The 17,651-nt window shown below is 50.9% G+C and overlaps 2 long non-coding RNA genes across 2 annotated transcripts; both read right to left on the reverse strand.

The window, feature by feature from the left end:
* Nucleotides 1-4,274: 4,274 nt before the first annotated feature.
* LOC123493871 (uncharacterized) lies at nucleotides 4,275-4,880 on the reverse strand. Its single transcript, XR_006663282.2, has 3 exons — nucleotides 4,579-4,880; nucleotides 4,399-4,500; nucleotides 4,275-4,323 (listed from the first exon to the last, which is right to left on the reverse strand). It is a non-coding gene; the product is annotated as an uncharacterized lncRNA (long non-coding RNA).
* A 730-nt stretch (nucleotides 4,881-5,610) lies between these two features.
* Nucleotides 5,611-6,865, reverse strand: LOC141022388 (uncharacterized). The gene is made up of 3 exons (XR_012183684.1): nucleotides 6,785-6,865; nucleotides 6,323-6,392; nucleotides 5,611-6,231 (listed from the first exon to the last, which is right to left on the reverse strand). It is a non-coding gene; the product is annotated as an uncharacterized lncRNA (long non-coding RNA).
* Between the last annotated feature and the right edge of the window lie 10,786 nt (nucleotides 6,866-17,651).

Genomic DNA, 17,651 nt, shown 5'->3' on the forward strand with positions numbered 1-17,651 from the left:
CCTCCGAGCTAGGTGCCACACATGGAATGGGCAGCGCCTAGACGCTGGGCGCCACACATGTAATGTGCAGCGCCTAGCGGCTAGGCGCTGCACTGTGACTTATCCAGCCACTTTGCTGGCCCCCCCCCTCCCCCACCCCCCCACACCACACACTCTCCCACTCTCTCCCCGAGCTTTGGCCCCTCTCCCACTCTCTCCCCCTCTCAAATCCTCTCCCAAATCTTGCAAATTTGAAGAATTTGTCCATGGATTTCGAAGTCAAACCCTCCCTCAAGTAATATTCTCCGATCCCCTTGTTTTGATCCAAGTAAAGTTCTCCCATTGCTCATTTGTTGCTAGTTTGGGGAAACCCTAGTTTTGATTGGATCTATAGATTTGCATGGAGATGTGAGATGTTTGTTTGCCAATTTCTATGATTAGGCTTTGTTAGTATGCTAGGGTTATTCATATGGGTGTTCTTATGTTGGTGCTAGAGTTAGGTTTAAGGCTAGGGTTATGGTTATGGTTATGGTTATGGTTAGGGTTAGGGTTAAGGTTAGGGTTAGGGTTAAGGTTAGGGTTAGGGTTGTTGTTTGATATATATATATTAGGGTTTATATTCCGTGTTTATCCTTGGATTAGTCTCATGGAAGCAATGTTACCTTGTGTTCTTTGAATGCTTATAGGGATGGGAAGAATATGTGTGTTTGTTCATCATGGGGACAAAGACGCCTTTTTGAAAGGCAATATAGAACCGGACCCGGATGAGCTTGACATGGTGTTTGATAGTAGTCCTAGCTATGCGGAGCTCTTGCAACAAGTTAGGATAGATTTGAATTGGATGGACCCTAGTGATATCATTGAGTTGGAGGGAAGGCATAATGTTGGTTTTGGAATGCACATCCGTTGGAAGACAATGCGTGTCAACTCGGAGCAACGTTGGGTTGCATACAAGGAGACAGTGGCCGAATCACTAGACAAGGCTCTTGAGTTATTTGCAATGAAGAAGGTTGATTCAAGTTTGCATTTGGACTTGAACCGGAACCCCTCCCCTTTGGTTGCTAGTAGCCCCCCACCCTTGAAGCGAGATGAAATTGTTGAACCTCTTTTGACCCAAGAAGTGAGGCCAACATTGAGCCTGTTTACAAACAACCAAGATGAAGCATTGCAAGAGGACAATGATGAGTATGCGGACGATGACAATGAAGTTGATCTCCATGACAACAATGTGGGTGATCTCGACAAATATCATTTGCAAGAGACAATGGACCATTCCATCCCTTTTTCCCGTGCATATGCATCGGACTCGGATGACGATGGTCCCGATGAACCAGTTGATGCGGAGGGGTTCACGGTGAAGGAGGCCGAAGCTTTCGAGAAGGTATTTGGTCGGGATCATCGGACTACATTGTTCAAGGATGTTAGTCTCGCGGATGAAGCCGTGGTAGATGGTGGCCAATGTGTACCTCTTGGGGTTAGGCCAAGCTCTCACCGTGATTTGGTAGACGACAAGAACCGGATTGCTAAAGGTTCTAAGTTCAACACCTTGTTGGAATTGAAGATGTGGCTCGACAACTACTCGGTTACGCATTATCGTCCACACAAGGTGGTGAACTCGGACGTCAATGTGCGCTACATAGTTGCATGTGCATGTGAAGATGAAATATGTCTATGGATTGTGCGTGCAAGACCATGGAAAGGAGGTCCAACTTGGCATGTAGTGAGTTGTGTGCCAACTCACTTGTGCCAAGGCAAAAGGGTGGATGGCAAGATTGTGTCCCAAGACCACAAACAACTCACGTCCAAGTTCATTGCTTACAGGCTCTCCAACTCAATATCCACACTTCCAACAATGAGAGTCCAACATGTCATTGATCTTGTGAAAGCCATCTTTCATTACAAGGTGAAATGCGGCAAGGCATGGAAGGCGAAGCAAGCCGCATTTAAGATGTTGTATGGTACATGGGAAGAAGCATACAACCGAATCCCTAGGTTGTTGTTAGCCATGGCCGCGACAAAACCGGGCATGGTTCATGTGGTCGAGCCTCATGGGCACCAAACAACGGTTCATGAAGGAAGGAAAGTCAGAGTATTTGGCCGTGCTTTTTGGGCGTTCGAGCAATGTGTGAGGGATTTCGAACATTGTAGGCCGGTCATCGCAATTGATGGCACGTTCTTGACCGGACAATACAAGGGCACCTTGTTGGTTGCGATAGCAAGTGATGCCAATAACCGGGTGTTACCATTGGCATTTGATTTTGTTGAGGTGGAAAACAATGACAACTGGGAGTGGTTTCTGTATCTTTTGAGGACGAAGGTGTTACCCGCTCAAAGGGAAATTTGTGTCATATCGGATCGGCATCCAGGAATTCTTAACGCGGTGGAGATTGACATTCCCGGGCATGCTCCGTTGCACCATCGATGGTGCATGAGGCAATTTTGTTCGAACTTCTATAGGGCATGTGGCCTTAAGGAGTTGGCCGATGATCTTCAAGATTGTTGTCTCGCTTTCTCCGATAAGAGCTCCGCCACTTTGTACAACAAATTGCTCGCACACAAAAAAGTTGATCCCGGGGGTCAAGACTTTCTCAATAGACACATTCAATACCGGAACAAGTGGGCACGTGCTTTTGATGAAGATGGCCGGAGATACGGTCAAATGACAAGCAATATGGCCGAATGCTTCAATAGGGTGCTCAAAGGTGCACGTGGATTACCCGTGACGGCAATAGTTCAATACACATTTGACAAGATGAATGCGTACTTTGTAAAGTACTCGATGGAAACCGATGCACAAATAGCGGGTGAGAACCCACGGAAGTACAAGTACAAGTTCCCACCCAAAGTTGATGAATGGTTGGTATTTCAATCACGGAAGTGTTTGTGCAGCGCCTAGCTTGGAGGCGCCACACTCTACAGTGCAACGCCTTGCGGCTAGGCGTTGCACTATATAGTGCAGCGCCTCCGGGCTAGGCGCTGCACAAGTCTGTAGCTATCCAGAGAGCCACAGAAGGTAGGCCTCCAGTTTGGGGCAAAAATTTCGCTAAGTGTTTGTGCAGCGCCTAGCTCGGAGGCGCCACACTCTACAGTGCAACGCCTAGCGGCAAGGTGCTGCACTGTAGAGTGTGGCGCCTCCGAGCTAGGCGCTGCACAAGTTTGTAGCTATCCAGAGAGCAACAGAAGGTAGGCCTCCAGTTTGGGGCAAAAATTTCGCTAAGTGTTTGTGCAGCGCCTAGCTCGGAGGCGCCACACTCTACAGTGCAACGCCTAGCCACAAGGCGCTGCACTGTAGAGTGTGGTGCCTCCGGGCTAGGCGCTGCACAAGTCTGTAGCTATCCAGAGAGCAACAGAAGGTACGCCTCCAGTTTGGGCCAAAAAATTCGCTAAGTTTTTGTGCAGCGCCTAGCCTGGGGGCGCCACACTGTACAGTGCAACGCCTTGCTGCTGGGCGCTGCACTGTAGAGTGGGGCGCCTGTCAGCTAGGCGCCGCACAAACACTTACTGTTTTTTTGTCATTCATACTGGGTCATTTTCAGCCACAGTTCAACATTTCGTATAATAAACATTAAGGTTCAAAAAGTGTTCACCAAAGACATCATTTCTTAGAAAGGACCATCACAATAAGTTCAAGTTTAACATAGAGCTACCACCACTCCAAGTTCAACGACATAACAAATTCCACATTACTAATAGCTATGACCACTCCAAGTTCAACGACATAACAAATTCCACATTACTAATAGCTACCACCACTCCAAGTTCAACGACATAACAAATTCCACTCTAAGTTCAACATTATAAATAAAGGACGATGACTAGTGCTTTCCGCGCTTGCTGGCTCCTCCCCCCTCTTGACGCTTATCTTCTTCACCTTCCTAGGAAGAGGAACCCGCTCCGGCTCCGGCTCCGGTTCCTCCACGTCATCTACATAGTCATCCAAAGCCGCCATCCACGAGGTGCCGACCGTCCTTTTGCCTCTTTGACCTCTTTGGGTGAAGTCTTCAGGTGTGTACTTGTTGATTCCCTTCCTAGGCTTCAACTCGTATGTAGACCGAGCCTGGTACGTCCCCACAGTCATATCATCAGCAACCTATGCATCAACAGAAGATATGGAAAGACCGTGTGTGAGGATATAGTTAGCAATGCATCAACAAATGGATATATATCGTCATGCCATACCTCTTGGGTGACCACACCCACATCCTCATCCTCGAAAGGTTCACCATGGCCCTGCCCCGAAGCGGGATCTGATGGTGTCGCCGACCTAGACCGTTCTGGTGATACATACTCGGGATCACGACAACCGAAAAGGTTTGATAGCCGCCTTAACTTTTGGCCCTGGCGCTGCAACATGTACAAGTGAATGAGACATGGAAAGTAGCAACATATGTTAAGTGCTAGTTTGAAGGAGATGTGAACCTTAATGAATGCTCGAAGTGCACCTTCCCCATCGCTTTTGCCAGCCGGGGTTGTTTCCAGAATAGTCTCGGTCTCATCAGCTGCTTTCTTGATCTGGGCACGCTATGAACAGAAACGGTATCAAAGTGTTAGGCAAGAGAAGATGTGAATAGTGCGAATGGAAAAGCAAAAAGGGCTAACCACAAAGTTCATCATTGGAGCTGAAGGGATCACTGAGTTGCCTTTCCTGACTAATGCATTGTACTGGTGCTGGGCTACCTCATCAAAAACGGTGGGTTCTTCCAGAATCTCCTCAGCATACGCCGGCTTGCATACCTCCACGCGGGTACTTGCAAGAAACCATGTGAGATAGTTGTTGAACGCGATCGGGCAGTGCTCACGAAGCTGGGCTCGTTTTCCAGCCCTTGCTTGCTCCACACTAAGAGCGAACTGCACGACATACTTCTTGTGATGGTTGGCCCAATCCTTGATCTTCCGCTGCTTTTTCCTATCTGACCTGCAAGTTAGAAACAGAATATTAGCACCATCGAAACCGTCGAGAAGCTGCTAAGTGCTCAAGGTTAATTATATCTTACGCATGTAGGAACTTGTCCGTGTCCTCCCACTCCGGCGGGTGTGGCTGGAACAAACCAAACTGGCGGAACACCCGATGTGGCAGGTGAAGCTCAACGCCCAGTTGCATATCAGTGGGCACCGCATATGCCAGAGATCCCTATCCCTAGTGCACATCGGATTCAGCCTGAACTCCATATGGTTACCAAAAGTCTCTCCTTTTCCATACGGCTCCCATTCCACCTGCAAAATGGGATTGAATGCAAAATTGATATCGAGTTACGATACAAGCATGATAATCACTTATGCAATGTCGGTTCATCTGCTCAGGCGTGATCGCGTCCAGCTCGCTATTGTACAACTATTACATGACCGAGGGATCATCCGTCGTCTCATTTAACACATCCCACTTGTAAGCCCAAGTGGGGAGCCGTAGTGGGTCGTCTTTGTCGTCCCAATCCTCGTACTTCACGGTCTTCGGTCGTCCAACCGGCAAACGCTCCCAGCTCCATATGGAAAGTGCGAGCAGACAACCACCAATACCTCCAGTGTGCCTACAACAGGCTTCGTCCAACTGCACATAAAAGAGAACATGGTCAAATTTGCCACAAGAGCGCATTGATAATGTATCAATGAAGTGAAAAGGAAACAACTTCATACCTATCGATACAAGTAAGCCAGTGTCGCCGAACCCCAACTCCATTTGCTATCGAAGACGGTTAACGCCTTCAGCCACATCCATGGAGCATTCTTGCCTGTGCCATCAGCAAACATAGTCCTGGATATCACGTACCACATGTAGACACGAGCATATGTCTTCACCATGTCCTCATTAGCATCCTCAGGGCAAGTACTGAAGTTCGATGATATCCACGTGAAAGTAGCGCCGGCTGCGACTCTTTCCTTCTTCTTATCTTCTGCTTCTGGTTCCCGAGGCTCCGGAGGAACCATACCGATAAGGGCATGCATCTGCGCGCGCCACCCATCAGAATCGGTGTTCATACATAAAGGATTCCCATCGATAGGAAGACCGGTGATCATAGCAATATCCTGGAGCGTCACGGTCATCTCCCCGGTCCGAAGATGGAAAGTGTGTGCCTCCGGCCTCCAATGATCAATAAGCGCGGTGAGTGCTGCAGCATTGTTGGGTGGCGTCGACCGGCGGACCAACTGAATGAAAGGGAGAAGTCCAGCCTCCCTTACATACGGTGTGTCCCGCTCATCATAGCGCATCCATCCAAGGGTGACCCCGTGAGACCGAAGCTTCAGAGGTGCAAGCTCCTACAAACAAACAAATCATAACATTACATATGGGGCATTTGTGTTTGAAAAAAAATACGAAATTCATAACACCGGCCACTTTCAGTATTACCCGCTGCTCCACCGACATAGCGTACGACCGGTGTTGTTTGTCCCAATGACCATCGAGAAGCCAAACCATCCTAACAATTTCAACAAAGATTCTTATCAACACGATTATCTTTTCAATTCAAAAAAACTAAAGTAGGCCTACTACATGCAAGATTCAAAGCATATGTATCCAAAGCATTCTTCTCAATACGAGTATAATTTCAGTACAAATAAACTAAACTAGGCCTACTTCATACAAATAACTTTTCCATAGAAATAACATGTCAATCTATGTATCCAACCATATCTTTTCAATAAAATAAAATAAACTAGGGTTCCACAAATCAAACAAACAAGGGTTGTAATACATGCAAAATTCTAATACATGCAAGATTCAAATCTAATCAAATCAAACAAGGATTCCCCCAATCTTCAAAATACCATATTTTGTATGGATAGAAAGAAGGGGATCGGAGGAGAGTACCTTCTAGGATGGATTGGTGAAGAAATGCACGGACCAAATCGTCGGATCTGAAGGATTTGGGAGAGGGGATTGAGAGGAGGAAGCCGCCGGCGCGCCTGTTCTGTAACTCCTCCTGGAACGAATGGGTGGGGTGGGGGGAGGGGGAGCGGGCGGCTGGCATCTAAGTCACAGTGCAGCGCCTAAGGGCTAGGTGCTGCACATTACATGTGTGGCGCCTACCTCGTAGGCGCTGCACATTACATGTGTGGCGCCTACCTCGTAGGCGCTGCACTGCTGGGTCCGGGGCCCAGGGCTGCGACGTTGGACTGGAGTGCAATGCCCCCGAGCTAGGCGCTGCACCGTAGGGTGTGGCGCCGGCGTGGCGGGCACTGCACAAAAAGGTCAGGGGAGTGAAATAGTTTCACGGGCAGTTCATTCTGTGAATTGATTTCGTCTCGAGGTCAAAATTGTCAAATTTGCCGCAAAGGTTGCCATATCGGTGCAACGAGACCAAGACCAGCAGGACGGCAGGATGGAGGTCACCGTGGAGCCCAAGATGGCGTCACCACCAGAGCATTTGGCAGGCGAAGACCACCTTTGTCAGGATAACTTGTACTAGTTGTCTCCCTTCGAATTTGGATGTTTTGGGATCCCTTCCCGCTCAATATTTGGGTAAAGGACCAGGGCCTCTGTAAATAGGGCTAGCTACCACCCTAGCAGGGGACGGATCATTCAGATTATCCCCATCCACACAAGCTCACCAAACACAAGAGCACCTCTCCTCAGGAGGTTGTTCTTCCCTTGTAACTATTCATCCTCAGCCCAAGAGGCAATCCACCACATCACACTGGAGTAGGGTATTACACCATATCGGTGCCCGAACCAGTATAAACCTCGTGTCCCTCGTTCTTTGGGTTCGTCGAGCTAGGCCTTGCGATCGCGGTGAGGGCGTGAGCTAGAGGGAGAGAGATCTCCGTGCTCACCCCAGTGTTTGAACCTCAAGGGTTTTGCCGGAACCCGAAATCCGACATTTGGCGCGCCAGGTAGGGGTGCGCCGAAGCTTTCCTTCCTGCAATCCACGCTCCGCCACCGCAGCGCCTTGCTCCCATGGTCGACGTTGCTCTTCCGGCTACAATGGCGGATGCCCATGGCGGGGCCAGGGGGCTCAGAGCCCTTGCCCCCGCCTTTGCGGCGGGTGCGGTGGCCGCCCAAGTTCAAGCCGGAGATGCCGTCGCGTTACGATGGCGCGGCGGACCCGACGGCCTTCCTGCTGGCGTATGAAGAGGCTGTCCTGAATTCTAGAGGCGATGACAAGGTGATGGCCAATTGGTTTCCCACGGCCCTCACTGGAGCACCACGCGCCTGGCTGCTCAGCCTCCGAGGTTCCACGGTGGCATCTTGGGAGGAGCTGCGCGCTTCGCGGCACCGGCGCCCCTCGCTGTCGCGGCCCTCCTCGGCGGCTCGCAAGCGCCGCCCTCGGACCGTCACACCAAGCCGTTCTTCTGTTAGATCGGCGCCGCCTCCGCGCGGCAGGGGGCTCCCCCGGGTTGGGCGGCACCCAAGGCCGACCTGATCTTCGACGCGGGGGATCACCCTGTCACCACCGTCGGCTCGGGCGTGCCCCCAATGCTTTGCACGCCCACCATCTGCAGCATAGCCGTCACCAAGACCCTCATCGAAGGTGGCGCCGGCCTCAACGTGCTCTCTGTGGAGGCTTTTAGCCTCCTTCACATACCGCTCGAGCGGCTCCGCCCCAGCAAGCCCTTCTCCGGGGTCGGCGGCGGCTCCTCTAGCCCCCTGGGGCAGATCCGTCTTCCCGTGACCTTCGGCACCCGCGACAACTATCGCACTGAGCTGATCGACTTCCACATCGCTCGTATTGGCCTCCCGTACAACGCCATCCTCGGGTACCCGGCTCTGGCTCAGTTTATGGCAGCAACCCATCCGGCCTACAACCTCATGAAGATGCCCGGGAACAAGGACGTCCTCACCGTAGTTGGAGATACCAAGGAAGCTCTGGTAGCGCTCAAGCTTGCCCTCAAAACTGCCGCGGCAGCGCGACCGGCCGACGAGGTCGTCTCCGGGGTTAAGGAGGCCGCACCAGCCAAGAAGAAGTAGTTGTTCACTCAAGATCGGGCGGAAACCAAGCAGGTGCCGGTCAAGGAAGATGGGTCCTCTGGAGCCACCTTCACCATAGGTGCCAACCTCGACCCGGATCAAGAAGAGGAATTGGTGAAGTTCTTGCGCGCAAACAAGGAAGTGTTCGCCTGGGAGCCCAAACAGCTGGTAGGGGTCCCAAGAGGGGTAATCGAGCATCACTTGAGGGTGTGCCCCAATGTGCGCCCTATGAAGCAGAAGGCGCGGTGACAGTCCACGGAGAGCAATCCTTCATCGTCCAAGAAACCCGCAAGCTGGAGGCAGCAGGTGTCATCCTCGAGGTTCGCTACCCTGAGTGGTTAGCGAACCCCGCTGTTGTGCCAAAGAAAGGAGGGAAGGAGCACATGTGTGTCGACTTCACCAACCTCAACAAGGCCTGTCCCCAAGATCCGTTCCCGCTTCCGCGCATCGACCAGATCGTTGACTCCACCGCCGAGTGCGACTTGCTATGCTTCTTGGATGCGTTCTCAGGCTATCACCAGATCAAGATGGCGGTAGAGGATGTGGAGAAGACGACCTTCCTGACCCCGTGTGGGGTGTATTGCTACACTTGCATGCCGTTCAGGCTGCGCAACGCAGGCGCGACCTTCTAATGGCTGATGCACATCGCCCTGGGTCAGCAACTCGGGAGGAACGCAGAAGCTTACGTCGACGACATTGTGGTAAAGTCTCGGGAGTCAAGAACTTTGATTCAGGACCTAGAGGGGACCTTCGCGAGCCTGCGCCAGGTGGACTTGCGGCTCAACCCGGAGAAGTGCGTGTTTGGTGTCCCCTCCGGCAAGCTGTTGGGCTTCCTCGTGTCCCACAGGGGATCGAGGCCAACCCGGAGAAGGTCAAGGCGATCGAAGACATGAGTCCACCACAAACCCTTAAGGAGATGCAGAAGCTTGCCGGCTGCGTGACTTCGTTGGGGCTCTCCATCTCCAAGCTGGGAGAGCGCGCCCTACCATTCTTCAAGCTGATGAAGAAGAAGGGCCCGTTCGAGTGGACCCCGGAGGCTGACCAAGCGTTTCAAGACCTCAAGAGATACCTGACCGGCCCTCTGGTGATGGTGGCGCCCCGCCCTCTCGAGCCCCTGGTGCTTTACCTTCCCGCCACTCCTTACTCCGCCAGCGCAGCTCTGGTGGCGGTTCGGGAAGAGCGCCAGGCCAAGGATGCGTCATGCCGAACCACGCCCCCAGCCGGGGCGATACAAGACCGGAGGGCACCGCAAGGGCTGCAGCAGCGCCAACGAATGACCAGGCTCAGCAAGACGGCGCCCTTGGGCCTGCCGAGGCCCCAATGAGCGACCAGGCTCTGGGGCTCCATCGCCTCAGGAGGCGCCTCAGCCTCCGGCAGACGTAGGCCCCGTCGACGCGCCCACCCTAGTCGAGCACCCAGTGTATTTCGTCAGCATGATACTGCGAGACGCAAGGGCACGGTACCCCATGCCTCAGAAGGTCTTGCTTGCGCTCTTGGTGGCCTCGCGTAAGCTACAACACTACTTCCAAGCTCATCCCATCAAGGTCGTCTCGGCCTACCCGCTGGAGAGGGTACTCAGGAGCCCTAACGTTGCGGGAAGAGTCGCCGAATGGAACATCGAGCTGCAGGCATTTCAGCTGGAGTTCAGCACAACCAGGGTCATCAAGGGAGCCGCGCTCGCCGATTTCATGGCAGAATGGACGGATGCCCCGGGGCTTGAAGCAGGCGAGGATCTATCCCTCTCGCCGGGAAGTGAAGCACCAGACAGTTGGGTCATGTATTTAGATGGCGCGTTCGCACGCCAGGGCGCGGGGGCTAGAGCAGTTTTCATCTCGCCCACTCAGGACAAGCTCTACTACACCGTGCAGCTCTGCTTCCAGCATGGCGAGAAGGTCTCCAACAACATCGTGGAGTACGAAGGCCTAATTGCTGGCCTTAAGGCTGCGGTGGCCCTGGGGGTGAATCGCCTTACCATCAGGGGCGACTCGTAGCTCCTCATCAACTTCTCCAACAAGGTATATGAGCCAAGGGACGAGCACATGGAGGCGCACCTCGCGGAGGTACGCAAAATGGAAAAGCATTTCCTGGGTCTAGAATTGCAGCACGTACCCAGTGGCACCAATAAGGAGGCAGACGACATCGCCAAAAGAGCATCCAAGCGACTACCCCAAGAGCCTGGCGTCTTCGAGGAGCGGCTCTTCAAGCCGTTGGCAGCACCTCTGCTTTCAGGACCGGCACCGCCTCGGGAGGAGCTTCCCCAACCACCCGCCTCGGGAGCCCCGGCCTATGGCCCAGCCTCGGGAGCGTGCCTGCTCCTGGCGCTCGAGCCTCGGGATGGGTGCTGGACCAAGGAGTTCAAGGAATACCTGACGCAAGGGACGCTGCCGGAAAAAGAGGAGGATGCGGAGCTCGTGGCCCGACAGTCCACGGCGTACTGCATCCAGGACGGTGAGTTATACAGGAAGCGGCCGAATGGCGTTTCCCTGCATTGAATCTCTAGGGAACTGGGGAAAGAGTTGCTAGCTAACATACACGGCGGAGACTACGGGCACCACTCGTCGTCACGAACCCTCGTCGGCAAGCCGTTCCGCAGTGGGTTCTACTGGCCTACGGCGCTCAACGACGCGACTGAGCTGGTGAAATCCTGCGAGGCCTGTCAATTCCACGCCAAGCAGATCCATCAGCCAGCTCAAGGCCTTCAGACCATCCCGCTCTTGTGGCCGTTCGCTGTCTGGGGGATGGATATCTTGGGCCCATTCCCTCGAGCGCCTGGGGGCTACCGCTATCTCTACGTCGCCATCGACAAGTTCACCAAATGGGCGGAGGAAGAAGCTGTCTGCACCATCCCGGCCGGGTCTACTGTCAAGTTCATCAAGGGTCTTGTAAGCCAGTTCGGGGTCCCTAATCACATCATCACCGACAAGGGCTCACAGTTCACTAGTAATCTCTTCAAGACATATTGTGCTAACCTTGGAACGCAGATCTGCTATGCTTCGGTGGCACACCCTAGGAGCAACGGTCAAGCCGAACGCGCCAACACGGAGGTCCAAAGAGGCCTCAAAACCAGGACCTTCAAGAAGAAGCTCGAGGCCTGCGGCAAGGGCTGGCACGACGAGCTCCAGTCTGTGTTGTGGTCCATCCGCACCACCGCCACCAAGCCGACGGGCGAGACCCCGTTCTTCCTCGTCTACGGAGCAGAAGCGGTCCTCCCACACAAGGTCAGGCATCGCTCCGCAAGGGTCCTGGCGTTTGATGAGACGCAGCAGGACGCCATTGTCACATCCCTAGTTCTGGTATGACCTAGACTAGCTAGTCATGTGTGCACCATGTTTAAATTTCAATGAATTTGAAATGGGGACATGTGAAAGCCTCAGAAATCATTTCTGAAAATGACCAAGATAAAAATTGCTTCAAATAGGTCCAAGAAAATGTTCAGGTTTCTCCCTAAAAATATTGGCCAGAGATAAAATCCAAACCAATATTTTTAGGAGCTCATAAATATTTATTTTGGGCATCTGGAGTTAATGCAATAACTATTTGCATTGGATTTATATTTTCTATATATAAAATATGAATCCAATAATCCTCAAAACCTGTGAGTGGCTTTGAATATATTTTATCTAGCCACATAAATATTTTCAGAAGCTACTAAAATGATTTGGTCTGCGAATCAAATCAAAACAGAAATGAAATATTAGAAAACAGAAACAGAAATGTGGAAAAGAAGGAACTAACCTGGCCCAGCTTACCTGCACCTGTAGAAGCTGAACACCGTTGCTGGCCCAGCCCACCAAGGGCGTCGTGGTCATCTTCAACCTCTGCCAGTAGGCAGAGGCAAAGTCGCACGCGCGCACGTAGAGTCCTCTACCTCCTGCTTCGCCGTGGCAGCCTCCTGGGCCTTCGAACCGCGCAACAGAGACGCCCAGCACCTTCCCCCTCACTCCCCTCGTCTCTCTGGTGCCTCTCTAGCCTTGCTCCACGTGCAGCCCGAGCACCACCGAGAGCACGCCGTAGCCGTACGCGTAGCCACCGTCAATAAACCACCGCCGCAGCGTGTTCCAAAGCTTCGCCGACGAGCACTACTTCACCAGGTCAAAGATCAAGACCTCGGATGCCCTCAAGCGACGCCATCGGGCTCTCCTTCATCGCCTCTGCCCGTTGCTCGCCGCCATGGGTTCGCGGGCTCCAGTGTGTCCCTGCCCTTGCCGCTGGCTCCGTCCGAAGTGATGTGAGCTCCTGCTCCTCCCTATATGCTCGCCCCCTCCATTCCCGTCCGCTAGCTGCCGTCCCCACGAACCCGTACCCCGGCCGAAGCGGTTATCGTCGTTGTTGTCGTTCCCGGCCTCCCGGCACCCAACCGCCTGCACCACTAGACGCGGCACACATCCTGCTCGCCTTAGAACCAAGCCACACGCCCAGCCATCGCCGGAGCAGCGATTCCGGCATGCCTCCGCCGTGGCCAGAGGTCACCGGCGGCTAAGCGCCGGCCTAAGCCCGATTAGGCTAGTGCTAATGACGCCCCGCGCCGCTGACATGTGGGCCCAGGCCCTAGTTATTTTAGTTTAAGATTATTATTAGTGCTAATTAACTCTGTTAATTAGGTCTGACACTGACTGGTGGCCTCGTCGGTTAATTAACCGGCTAAGTAATTAGTTATGTTTAGTTAAACCCTAGTTAACCCCCTGTCCCACTGACTTGCGGGGCCCAGTGGTCAGGTATGACCTGGACCGGGTCAGTTGACCGCTAGTGTCACACTGACGCCAGGCTGATGCAGTAAATCCTTTTATGGATTTATTCCATTTCAAAATAACCAGGAAATTCCAGAAAATTAGCGGAACTTCAGAAATTCATAGAGAATAACTGTAGCTCAGAATGAAATAATTTATATATGAAAAATGATCAGAAAAATCCAATCTTTCCATCTATACCATTTTCATGCATGTTGGAACAACTTACAGCCACTGTTTATGACAATTTGAACAAATGGCATTTTAAATGTCCCATGTGGAGTTTGAATTTGAACCTAGTGTTCAAACCAACTCCATTTAAATTGTTGCTAGTTGCATTAGCTCAAATTACAGCATATTGCCATGTCACATTCATGCATCATATTGTTGCATCGCATGGATTGTGTTTCTTCTCGGTTGCCGGTATATGTCCCCTCTCAATAGACGTGGTTCCGACGATGAGATCGATGACACCGATGAACAACTATACTATCTTCAGAAGTGCCAGGCAAGCAAAACCCCCTTGTTCATTTCGATACAATCCCACTCTCTCGCTCCTGCTCTCTTTTACTGCATTAGGAAAACAATGATTCAACTGTTACATGATGCGGTAGTTGAACCCCTTTCCTCTGCATGACCTGTCATTGCCACAGTAAATAGATGAAACCCACTAGCATGAGTAGGAGTTGTTTGAGCCCTGATGTGCCTACTCATTCATGCTTGTTTGTCACGCCTGCTATTGCTTAGAGTTGTGTTAGGTATAATTCATCGGGGATGAATTGGAATGTGGTGAACATGTCCTACTGTTGAGAGCTAAGTGTGTGAACACGATTTGGTAAAGGTAGCGGTGAGAGGCCATGTAGGAGTACATGGTGGGTTGTCTCATTGCAGCCGTCCTCAGGAACTGAGTTTTGTGTTTGTGATCCATGAACAGCTACTACCACGCATTGGAATGCTTAAGTGCCCCTCTCGACTTATTAATCGCCTTGATCTCTGTCCAGGAGTTGCAAGTAGTTTCTAGTTTTGTAGGATATGTGTTGGGGGTCGTGCGTAGCGCTGACCCTAGGGGTGGGCTATGATGCGGTAGAGACACGAGGCACGGTGTACCGGGATGCCCGTTTGGTGCCTCGGGAACCGTGCTCTCATCGTTTCGGGCCATGAGCGAAACCCCGGCCAGATCTCCTTGCGGATGGAACCCGAATAGGCGATAAACCTGGACTAGAGACTTGTGTGGTTAGTCAGGTCGTGGCCGACACACTCGCTGGGCTTCCGCTTGAAGGTTGCTGAGTACATGTCATTTAAATGGCGATAAGTGGTGAGAGCGTGTGTGAAGAAGTACACCCCTGCAGGGTTATAAATGATCTATTTGAATAGCTGCGTCCGCGGTAAAGGACCTATGGGTTGCCTATACAGTTCATAGACAAGTGAAAGTGGATATTCTAAAATGCGCAAGATAAGCGTGAGTGCTATGGATAGCCTTCTCGTGGGGAGACGGGAGCGGTTCCATAGTGGTGTATTGATTGGTGAATATGTAGACTCGTGTGCGCCACCCCAAAAGAGTTACTTGCAGACTTAGTTCAGGATAGCCACTGAGTCAAAGCTGGCTTGCTACAGTTAAACCCAACCATCCCTTTCTTGATACTGATGCATATGTAGCTAGTTCTGATGTAAGTCTTGCTGGGTACATTTGTACTCACGTTTGCTTAATTTATGTTTTTGCAGAGAGACTTCAGTCTCACTAGTAGTTCTGCGTGGACAGTGACGTTTAGCTTGTTACCTCAGCTACGATCTTGTGCCCTTGGGAGGGTTTTGTAGATAGTCAGGCTTCTCAGCCTTTTTCATTTGTAGTTGTCTGTACTCAGACATGTTTATGCTTCCGCTTGTTGCTTGTATGCTCTGTATGTTAGGTCATGAGACGCATGTTTCTCATACTTGGCTCCTCGGAGCCTAATGAATAAATACTTTGAGTCATAGAGTTATGTTGTGATGCCATGTTGTATTTGCACATATCGAGCATATTGTGTGTATGTTATTCAAATGCTTGGTATGTGTTCGATCCGACAACCTAATTGTTTACTCTTGGTAGCCTCTCTTATGGGGAAATGTCTCCTAGTGCTTCCACTGAGCCATGCTAGCTTGCTACTGCTCCGGAACACTTAGGCTGGCTGGCATGTGTCCTTCTTCGTTCCTATGTCTGTCCCTTCGGGGAAATGTCACGCGGTGTCTACCGGAGTCCTGCTAGCCTGCTACAGCCCGGATTCTCCGGAGTCCTGTTAGCCCAGCTGCTACAGCCCGGATTCACTTGCTGATGACCGACATGTTCGTTGCTGGGTCATGTATGCCTGTCCCTATAAGTTAGTGCCACTTTGGGTTTACGACTAGTCATGTCGGCCCGGGTTCTCTGTCATATGGATGCTAGTGACACTATCATATACATGAGCCAAAAGGCGCAAACGGTCCTGGGCCAGGTAAGGTGGCACCCGTGGGAATACCGTGCGTGAGGCCGCAAAGTGATATGATGTGTTACATGCTAGATCGGTGTGACTTAGGATCGGGGTCCTGACAGTTTTGGTATCAGAGCCTGACTGCCTGTAGGTTTACCAAGCCAAACTGGTCGAAGTCGAGTCTAGAAATGCTTTAGTTATATACGGGAATTGATTGTGGAAGGGAACGTAAGGCTCTTTTTACTCCTTTACCTTATACCCTTCTGATCTGAGTCATCCTCTTCTTTCCTACGGGGATTAAGAATTAGGCTTCTCTTCTTTCTATCAGGATCACGTGTTACTAATCCGTAGACTCTTAGGATTGTTGGTCTCAAGCCTCAGTTCAGTTCCTACTACTTCTATGTATCGTCAGTTAGTCTCGGAACCTTGATATTGTGATGTTGAGTGGTCATGCCACCATTTTGCAGAATGTTTCCAAATCTTTTTTGAGCAGTTACAGCCGTTATGTTGTCCGAGTCATCCCAGGTTTCTAACCAGTCTGATGCATTTGCAAATCCCTTCTTCCCGTTCCCGATGTTCCTTTGTGCTAGATTAACCACACTAATCGCCGAGTTGTGGTACTCCATTGCCTCGATATATATATTGGAGCTATTATTATGACACTAGGATATTTTACAGAACCACCTATTACTCTAGATTGTCTTGTATTCTCAGTGTGATGATTCTGGCCACCATTCTCAAAAGCATCCCGTGATGCTATTTAGTAGTAGGTATTCCATCTTTGGGTTCTTGAACCCAATTCTCACTCTGCTTACTTCGTGTTGATAGTGTTTGCTCGTACCTTTAGGATATTAGTAACCTTGTGATAGTCCTCGAGGTCTGTGGTATATCGTTCTTCCAATACAATGAACTACTTATGGCAGAAGTTCCTCGTTGAACCGAAAGTTCACAACCAGAGTGCTTTTGATGAGTTCTCGATTCTATGTTGTGACTCTGCCAGTTATACCTTTCTGCATGGGTTATCCGGAAGAAATATGTTGAACTCGATCGACATGCTAATCTATGCACCCACAACTCAGAAAATCATATGTTCCTTTGAGTTGTCCCTCTTTACTTGTTTTCTGACCTTCGTCTATCAATTGATAGTCAAGAGTATGTGTGCATTCATTCATCGATGCCTATTATTCTTGTGGTCTGTCAAGCCATTCTATTCCGGAATGACTAGGAGAAACAACCTCCGGTACCTCATCCATATCTAGGATTGGGTCAAAACAGTTGTATCCCGCAGATTAAGAATGCCAATCCAGCTTCTAGTTTGTTCTACCTTGGGGTATTACCATCTTTATGTCGAGAATGTCATGGGAATCGCACCACCTCTTATGAATTCTTGACGCAGTGATACTTCTCACCATCATTATTCATTCCTCGGTCCCGTGTTGTTGTAACCGGAATGCCGGCAAGTGAACTGTGATGTGTGAAATCAATACTCCAAGCAACCTCGTTGCTTGGTAGTTACTGGACAATACTCTCACTCTTAGCGTGCTGGTTATTGAACCATCATCCTAAGATTGATCGTGCTACCTAGTATTTATTTTCGGT

The sequence above is a fragment of the Aegilops tauschii genome, chromosome 5 (assembly GCF_002575655.3).
Source record: "Aegilops tauschii subsp. strangulata cultivar AL8/78 chromosome 5, Aet v6.0, whole genome shotgun sequence".
Taxonomy (NCBI): Eukaryota; Viridiplantae; Streptophyta; class Magnoliopsida; order Poales; family Poaceae; genus Aegilops; species Aegilops tauschii.